Source organism: Podarcis filfolensis, assembly GCF_964270895.1.
Source record: "Podarcis filfolensis genome assembly, chromosome: 2".
In the NCBI taxonomy this organism is placed as follows: Eukaryota; Metazoa; Chordata; class Lepidosauria; order Squamata; family Lacertidae; genus Podarcis; species Podarcis filfolensis.
In genome coordinates this window covers 64,798,785-64,807,028 of record NC_139605.1, presented here as the reverse complement: position 1 = coordinate 64,807,028, position 8,244 = coordinate 64,798,785, and the positions used below count along the sequence as shown (strand labels likewise).

Sequence of the window (8,244 nt, the reverse complement as noted above, 5' to 3'; positions counted from 1 at the left end):
TGCAAAGTAATACAAAATGGTAGGAGGGGAGAACGTTAATTACAATCTATGGTGCAGACTGGGTCCAAAGGTTTCTGACATTCATCTATAAAATGCTTCCTCCAATCTTCAGTCTAGTCCTCCCAACATTATTCTATTCTATTCTGTTTTTTAATTTAAGTTGTATACTGTCCGTCATATGAAGATCACAAGGCAATTCACAAGATAAAAACACTCCTCCTCCCCATTACAGTGTGAATTCCTCTTCTTTCTCTCTCTCTCCCTCTCTCACCCCCGCCTTCCAGGATTTTAACAGAGAATCCTACCCAGCACTAACTATGTCCTGCATAACCTGGACTAAGCCAGAAAGTGATAGAATCATCTAAAATGAAGGTAAGACTCTGTTTTAAGAATTCCTTTAAAACAAAAAACAGATTTTGACTCTTTGGTTACCTTTCTTATGCCATCAGAAGCCGATTTGCCTATTGTGTAGAGAGCATCCCTGCTTTCCAACTCTACAAGTTTGTGATTCAAACATCTCACCCAAAATCTTTTTAAAGGTGCCACTTAAAGCAAAGAGTCTTCATCAGAGGGGGGAAATGATTCTCATCTCTCCCTTTGATCTTGAGGATCAGTCAAATTGTTCCTGTCAAGATGTTGAAGGTGATATGGGCAAGGCATGCTCTATTTGCACAGAGCCATCCTCAGTACCCACCCAATAGTGAAAAAATATGTTTCCATTGGATGGTGCAGAGAAGCCATCTCCTGCTGCAAGGAACTATTATATTGCCAACAGAGACACTGGTGGCGCTGTGGTGTAAACCACTGAACCTCCTGGGCTGCTGATCGGAAGGTCAGCAGTTCAAATCCACACAACGGGAGAGCTCCCGTTGCTCTGTCCCAGCTTGCCAACCTAGTAGTTCGAAAGCACACCAGTGAAAGTAGATAAATAGGTAACGCTGTGGCGGGAAGGTAAACACCATTTCTATGCGCTCTGGCTTCCATCATGGTATACCATTGTGCAATAAGAGGTTTAGTCATGCTAGCCACATGAGCCAGAAAGCTGTCTGCGGACAAACGTCTGTTCCCTCGGCCTGAAAAGTAAGATGAGTGCCACAACCCATAGTCGCCTTTGACCGGACTTAACCATCCAGGGGTCCTCTATCTTTACCTTTTTTACCTATATTGCCAACACCCATCCTGGCAATCCCCCATTGCTAAGCACACAAGATCCAACTGAATCCCTAACCCCTGGCAATATTCAGATCAGCTTTCCTTCATATCAGATTCACCAAATACTTGGTAAAATCAGAGAGTGTGCAATTTTGAAAAATATTTCATTCACGCGCCTGAACCCTGCATACCTTGACCATAACATACCCTCTGAATCTCATAGGTACCAGGCTCTACCTTAGTTGGCCATTCAGAATCCCTGACTTGTCATGCACTGAAACATTTAATACAATCCTCTCAAAGAAGACAAACCTGCACATGGATCTTCCTTCAAACTCCAGCTGTGCTGGAAACCATTGTCCCTCAGTTCTTTGGGGAAGGGCCATAGTTCCATGATAAAGCATCTGCTTTGATTCAGAAAGTCCCCCATTTGCCCTCTGCCAGGTATAGCTGGAAAAAGACTTCTGCCTGCAACCCTAGAGAGCTGCTACCAGCCAGTGTAGCCAATATTGAGCTAGATGATCCTATGGCCTGACTGAGTATAAGGTAGCTCCCTATGTTTGTTTGTTTAGACCATTCCCCTTCCCCGGAGGGTTGGAGTTGTGGGTGGGCATCCGGGACCTCACTGTGACCCGGCAGAGGGCAGAGTGATGCCGCCCACGTCATCGGGACTCCCAGCCGCGTCACGTCCCCCGACTGACCAATCGGGTTAGCCAGGGGGGCATAGCCTGACAAAGTAGCTTCCTATGTTTGTTTGTTTACTTCAATTGCCTTTCTACTCTGCTCCCTCTGCTAATGGTCTTCTCTACTTTCTTCTTTCTCTTATATGTAGGTCAGCAATGAAGGGTTTCTTTCAACATCTCCAACAGAGCATGTCAAGGGAAGGAGAGGCATGCTCTCTCTTTTCCCTATTTGGCCACAGGCCTACAACTATGGATCTCAAGAAAAATAAACTCCCTGTTGTTTTATTCATGTAGACATTGAACCTGCATTGCAGCAGGAAGCTTAGGGAAGTATGGTAGTGACATTCTAGAGAGCAGCAGAGAGGGATTATCTGAGACATATTCTAGGCAACTGTAATAGGTTATCTTTAGGACATGCAATGCATGAGCTGCTGCTGGGAGATACTGAGACAGAGAGATTCTTGGGGAAAGTACCAACATTAGATGGCGGCTGAGGATAGAAAATTGGACCTCCAGGTCAATGAGCTTCAGTAACAAAGACAACTTCCTCATATTTCATATTTGAATGAAAATTACTCCACAGGTGGCTTCAGTGTTTTATTTTTCCATCCTAATTTGGTCAGATTCTTGTATCTTGGCACTTCAGTCTTTTACTGCAGATAATTTTCTACTAAATGAGGTTTTTGAATCTGAAACAAATACACCTCACAAAGCAAATGCATCTCTTGTCGGTCTGCATGATAAATATTAAAATAAGCATTGTAACGGTTCGTGCAGGGAATATTTATACAAGAATGCTGCAGATGTTGTAAAGCAATGGTAATTGCCAAATCAATCATTCTTAACCTTTTGTCTCAGACATTACATAACGTTTATGTTAAAGCTTGGCTTAATTTTTCAGGGTATAAGTGGTGCTGTAATCATAGCTATAACGTACAGGTTCACTGGAGCCTTCGTTTTAAATGTACCGTTGTCAGTTTACACAGAAATCTGACTATAAGCCATCTGTTGCTGAAACTGGTCATTATCAATTTTGTCAGTCTGTTACTAAGTTCTGCAGATGCTAACCAGTTGGAACCATCTGTTTGTGTCAAAAAGTTAACAGTTCATTTTGAAGGAGAGAAAACTGGCATTATTGGAGAATACTTGCAATGTGCTCTTGACCTCAGCAGAGGTAGAGCAAACCAAGATATCAGAGTAACAGTCATTTGTGAAATAAGTATGCTAAAAGAAATGACTATTTGCATCTCACTTCCCTGCAAGGTCAACTTGAAGCTACTGAGTAACAATATACTAGAAATTGACTTAATACTCGTTTTCTATTTCTGTAGACTGTGGCCTGCATTTCTGCACTGGATATAAGGGTTCCAAATTTTCCTTATTTTCTGAAGTCAAACTTGGTAATTCTAGCTGGATTTTTTGCCCTATACTTTCTTCCTTCACTGTGATTAGTTCACTCCCTCCCTCACGTCACACTCACACACACACACACACACACACACACACACACACACACACACACCTTCCACAACCCACTGGTGCAATATGATCTACCACCTTTGGGGAATCATTATTTTAAAGTGTAGCATGTTGAAGGGGTAATATTTTAGTTTGCCATGAGCTAGCTCAATTTTATGGGAACATAAATGAAATAATGAATTTATTTGATGGATCTCACAGCAAATGTCAAAATTCAACAACTTACCCAGGAATCTATCTTCCTAAAGAATGGGTTCTAGTGCACTAACGGCGCATGCAGGTAATGTATTTAAAATAATAAAGCAGAATGGGGCCTATTATCACTGAAGGCTCATTCTTTTCCTTGAGTCTCTGTCATGCCATTATTTATTATTTTCCTAGTTCACGTACAGCTGCTCAAATTCACAGGAATAAAAGCCCTGTGCTCAAAGCACTGGTGAGACTGAAAGATATTCCCATGAACGTTCACTGAAAACAGAACAAAGAAATGAACATGATAATGATCAAATTTCAAATCGGATACACTGTTCAAACCACAGGGGCTAGATACACTTCCATGACAACACTAACATGACAACAATAATATTTACTGCATGTAGCTTTCATAAATACCACAGCAACTAGTGAGCAGATTTTATCATCTAGTGCTGTGGTAGAGGATGAGGCTATTCAGTTTTCCTGTTTAGTCATGCTCATGCACTCCATTTTGTATAGTACTGGTAAACTTTTTCAGTTTTTTAATTATTATTTTTAATGGTGCAACAGTGCTTTCATAGACTACTGTCAAGATTATGTAGATATTGTATAGTCTGCTTCCTGCAAAAATATAAGTAAACTGGAATATTTATTATTTAAAAAATAATATGCAAGATTGCAGTTGGAATATAATAATAATAATAATAATAATAATAATAATAATAATAATAATAATATTAATAATAAATAATAATAATATTAATAATAATAATAATAATAATAAATTATTATTATTATTATTATTATTATTATTATTATTATTATTTATACCCCACCCATCTGGCTGGATTTCCCCAGTCACTCTGGTTGACTTCCAACAAAATATTAAAAATACAATAAAACATCAGACATTAAAAACTTCCCTAAACAGGGCTGCCTTCAGGTGTCTTCTAAAAGTCAGATAGTTGTTTATTTCTTTGACATCTGATGGGAGGGCATTCCACAAGGCGGGTTCCACTACCGAAAAGGCCCTCTGCCTGGTTCCCTGTAACTTCCATTTTTGCAGTGAGGGAACTGCCAGAAGGCCCTCAGAGCTGGACCTCGGTGTCCGGGCTGAACGATGGGGGTGGAAGGTAGGGAAATGGCCCTGTCTATTAAATTTGCCACTTGAAGGAATTGCTTCACAGTGCATCATGGCATGGCTGGCCTTGGAGATAGAACCATCATTGCCCATACACTCTGAAAGCATCCTTAGAGATTATACAAATATATTCCAATCTCATCCAAAAGCAATCCCTGGAAGTTCAAACGGAATTAGTCTAACACCACTGCTGTTTAACTTTTATTATGTGCAAGTACTTATTGTTAACTTTGAGCTCCACGTTTCTTTGTTCCTGCAAATATCATAAAAATGAAAAGGAACAGTGTTACATAACACAGATCATATAAGCATTAACTCAAATCTGACCATATAAGCATTAACTCGGGGCATTTGATGCACTGAGGAGAGATCCCAAGTGCTTCCTGGTTTAGTTTTCCAGAAACACAATTAGGCCTTCCAGGCTGGAACTTAAAAGATGTATAAGACCTGTGTGGGGAAAACTAATCATTGCTGGCTTCCCTATCTCAATCTCTGCTCAGGAGTGGCAGGAGTGCAGTGCATTGTGGGCTTATGAAAGTACCAGGCCTTTTAAAAGATACAGGTCCCTTACCAAAGCAGCAGCCTGAGAACTCTAGCCACAATACTGGCACACAGGAGAGTTCCCCACACCCAGGGGTGGCATTCAAAGCGGGGCCCCTATGTGGTTTTTATTACTTTGGGTTCCCATTTGGCATACTGTGTTGGTTGCTTCCTATTACCTGTAGGACCCTAAGCTTCTTCATGAAATAGTATTCTTCCTCTGCAGCTACACACTCTGCTGCAGAATATTTTAGAGATCAGGTCTGCATGAAGCCAATATGCTAATGTCATTTTGTTTCAGCCAACATTACCAGCAACAGAGGGTGAGGCAGCCTTTGCCAGTCCGGTGCACTCTATGTATTTCGGGCTAAAGTTCCCATCAGCACCAGCCAGCACAGCTGCAGCAGATGGGAGTTGTATACTTAACTATCTGGGATGCACCAGGCTGGCAACGACTGTGCTAACGGCTTCAGGAAATGGGGAGAGGGGTTGAAATAGCATAGGAACAAGGCGTGGAATTCAGCTTGCACACCAGATCCAATGACTGTAGTCATTGCAGAGAATACCCATAGTTTTGTGCTGTTATAAAGGGTTGCCAAGTCCCAAAGATTCTCTTTGACTCATTCTGATGCGTCCCTTCTTCTCTGGGTATCTGCTATGTGCTCTGCACACCTAACAATCAACTGGCAACCACAAACAAAGGTTGTCTGTCCAGAACTATCCAATTTTTTTTCAAGGTTGGTTTGCTTCTTAGTTTTTGTTGTTTTGTTTGTTTGTTCCAAAGCAATTTGAAAGTGACTGTACTAAAAACAGTAAGTTAACTGTAGCCCTTAGGTTTACCCTAGCAAACCACAGATATCCCCCCCACACACACACATGACATTGGAAAAGACATGTCTTAAAGCTATAACTTCACCATAAATAACACCTGGAACAAAACCACCCTAAACTGCTATGTATATACTACACACAGGAGCTAAATTCATCTGCAGTAGAGCAGCCAAAATGAATGACAGATTTGATTCATACGCTCAGCGTGAAAGATGCACAATTAGATGTACAATGATGTTTCTAGCCAGGAGTAACGCAAATTCATATATATCTAGTGATGAGGTCAATATATGCTTAGCAGGAGAGCAGGATGAACAACAAACATCTGAATGTTCATATACATCCAAGTGGATACTCTACTTGAACTAGATCTTATAAATCATAAAAACAATCTTTAAAATTTGTTTAGGGAGGAAATACAATAGAATCAGGAACCATCAACTCACTATTCATAACATTGTGCATGATTATCTGCATGGCAAATAGTTACAGATGGTTTTGTCTGCATTTGGGGACTGCATAATCTAAGGACGGTAAATCCTTTCCAATTATGGTTTAACTTTGACATATGCCACGTATGTAGCCTGCAAGCATGACTGATCCAGTCAAATTTTAATTACGGTACAACCTCATTTATTCCCCTTCCCTGAGGGACATTCAAGTCATTCAGATAACTAATAGTTCAGGTACGTGGGGCAGGTACTTTTGTAAGGCAACACTGGCATATGGTGCCTAAGGAAATCACAATGAATTTGGGCAAAACTGCTTCTAGTATATTTTGCATGTCGAAATTTACCTTTAATGTCACCACCCGAAATTTCTGTCTATTTAGTGGTCATGAACAACTTACTCTGAAGACCAGTTCTGAAAAATGTCACACTCCCAATAAATCTCAGTTGTACAGCAAAGCTTGATCTTATGCATGCTTTTACTTGCAAGTCCCACTAAGTTCAAGTGTGCATGCATAGGTGTCCAGGCCACTTAAAATACTGCATTTGTAGGTGTAAGCTTAAGATATGTTTACATTTAAAAACATAAAGTGCAATTGCAACAGATATCATACACTAGTCAGGGGGTTACGACTGGCTGCAGGTCCCTGATTAATGCACAGTCGGGGGGCAAACCCCAAGTTTGCATTCATATAATAGGTCATGGTTAGAATCAAAGCACGACAAAGCTCCAAGGAACTACCCACTTCCTATTAAGGCAGAAAACAACCCTTTTGAGAGGGTGCAGATAACATCTGTAAATAACTACTTACATAAGCAATCTAACATTCATCTAAAGTGGGGATGCCCTGCTTTGGATACCTCATTTTAGGTTGGATAAGTTTCTGCTAGCAGCAGGCCTGTTTTGCTCATGACACCTTCATACATAGTGCAAAACTTCCTCCACACATGAACCCTGAACATTTAGTTATTTCCTTGCCTTTGAAAGGCAGGTGAAGTTCTTAAATTCTACTAGCACAAAGTAACTAGGAATTTCAAATCTGAAGGATGGAGATTTTTTTAGTGTTTCTCTTATTCTTTTGCTATAATTGGGTTGTTGGTCCTTAGCATTATTAATGTGTTTTAACATTCTTAATGCCTGATCAATTCTTTGTGCATTTTACACTTTTTGGCTTTCTGCAAGTCAAAAAGAAACAATGACACACTTTTGGAGCCAGTAAGAGTTTCCATTTTGTTCCATTGGATCAGAGTATGTCTCCGATTTCATTTGTGTGTCAAGGCAATTGCATATTCCAAATAGGGCAACAGTAGACAGAAAACTCAGTGCATCTTCCCAAATGTGAGCAACGAAGAAAGCTAGTTAGCCTTGCTCCGTTACTCATCCTAATTAAAATATGTGTCAAGAGTCTCAATTGACTTTTCTGCTCTTTTCTCTAGATACGTTACACTCCTTCCCTCAAGAACAGCACAGAATGTTGATGCTTTTCTATTCTGCTTAATTTCTGAAATAAAGGGCTGGAGGACAAAGGACTAAATAGTAGCTTTTAAACGGACAGCCTTTCACGTGGACAGCCTTCCACCCAGATGATACTTTCTCTAATACCAGGTGTATGGAGGTTACTATATTAATCATTGACAAAAGATGCTCTATTCTTCTGGCGGTGGCCCAAATCCAGGAATTCCCAAATAACACAGATTACCTTAACCCATTTCAATCTTTAACCTGATCTTTAACCTGGTTTCGAAATTAAATCTGCCTTGGTTGCCCTGGCTG

The 8,244-nt window shown here is 40.3% G+C and overlaps 1 long non-coding RNA gene across 1 annotated transcript; it reads left to right on the top strand.

Moving 5' to 3' along the window:
* Positions 1–314: 314 nt before the first annotated feature.
* LOC310756311 lies at positions 315–7,998 on the top strand. The gene is made up of 3 exons (XR_014544801.1): positions 315–372; positions 3,167–3,235; positions 7,908–7,998. It is a non-coding gene; the product is annotated as an uncharacterized lncRNA (long non-coding RNA).
* The last annotated feature ends 246 nt before the right edge of the window (positions 7,999–8,244 follow it).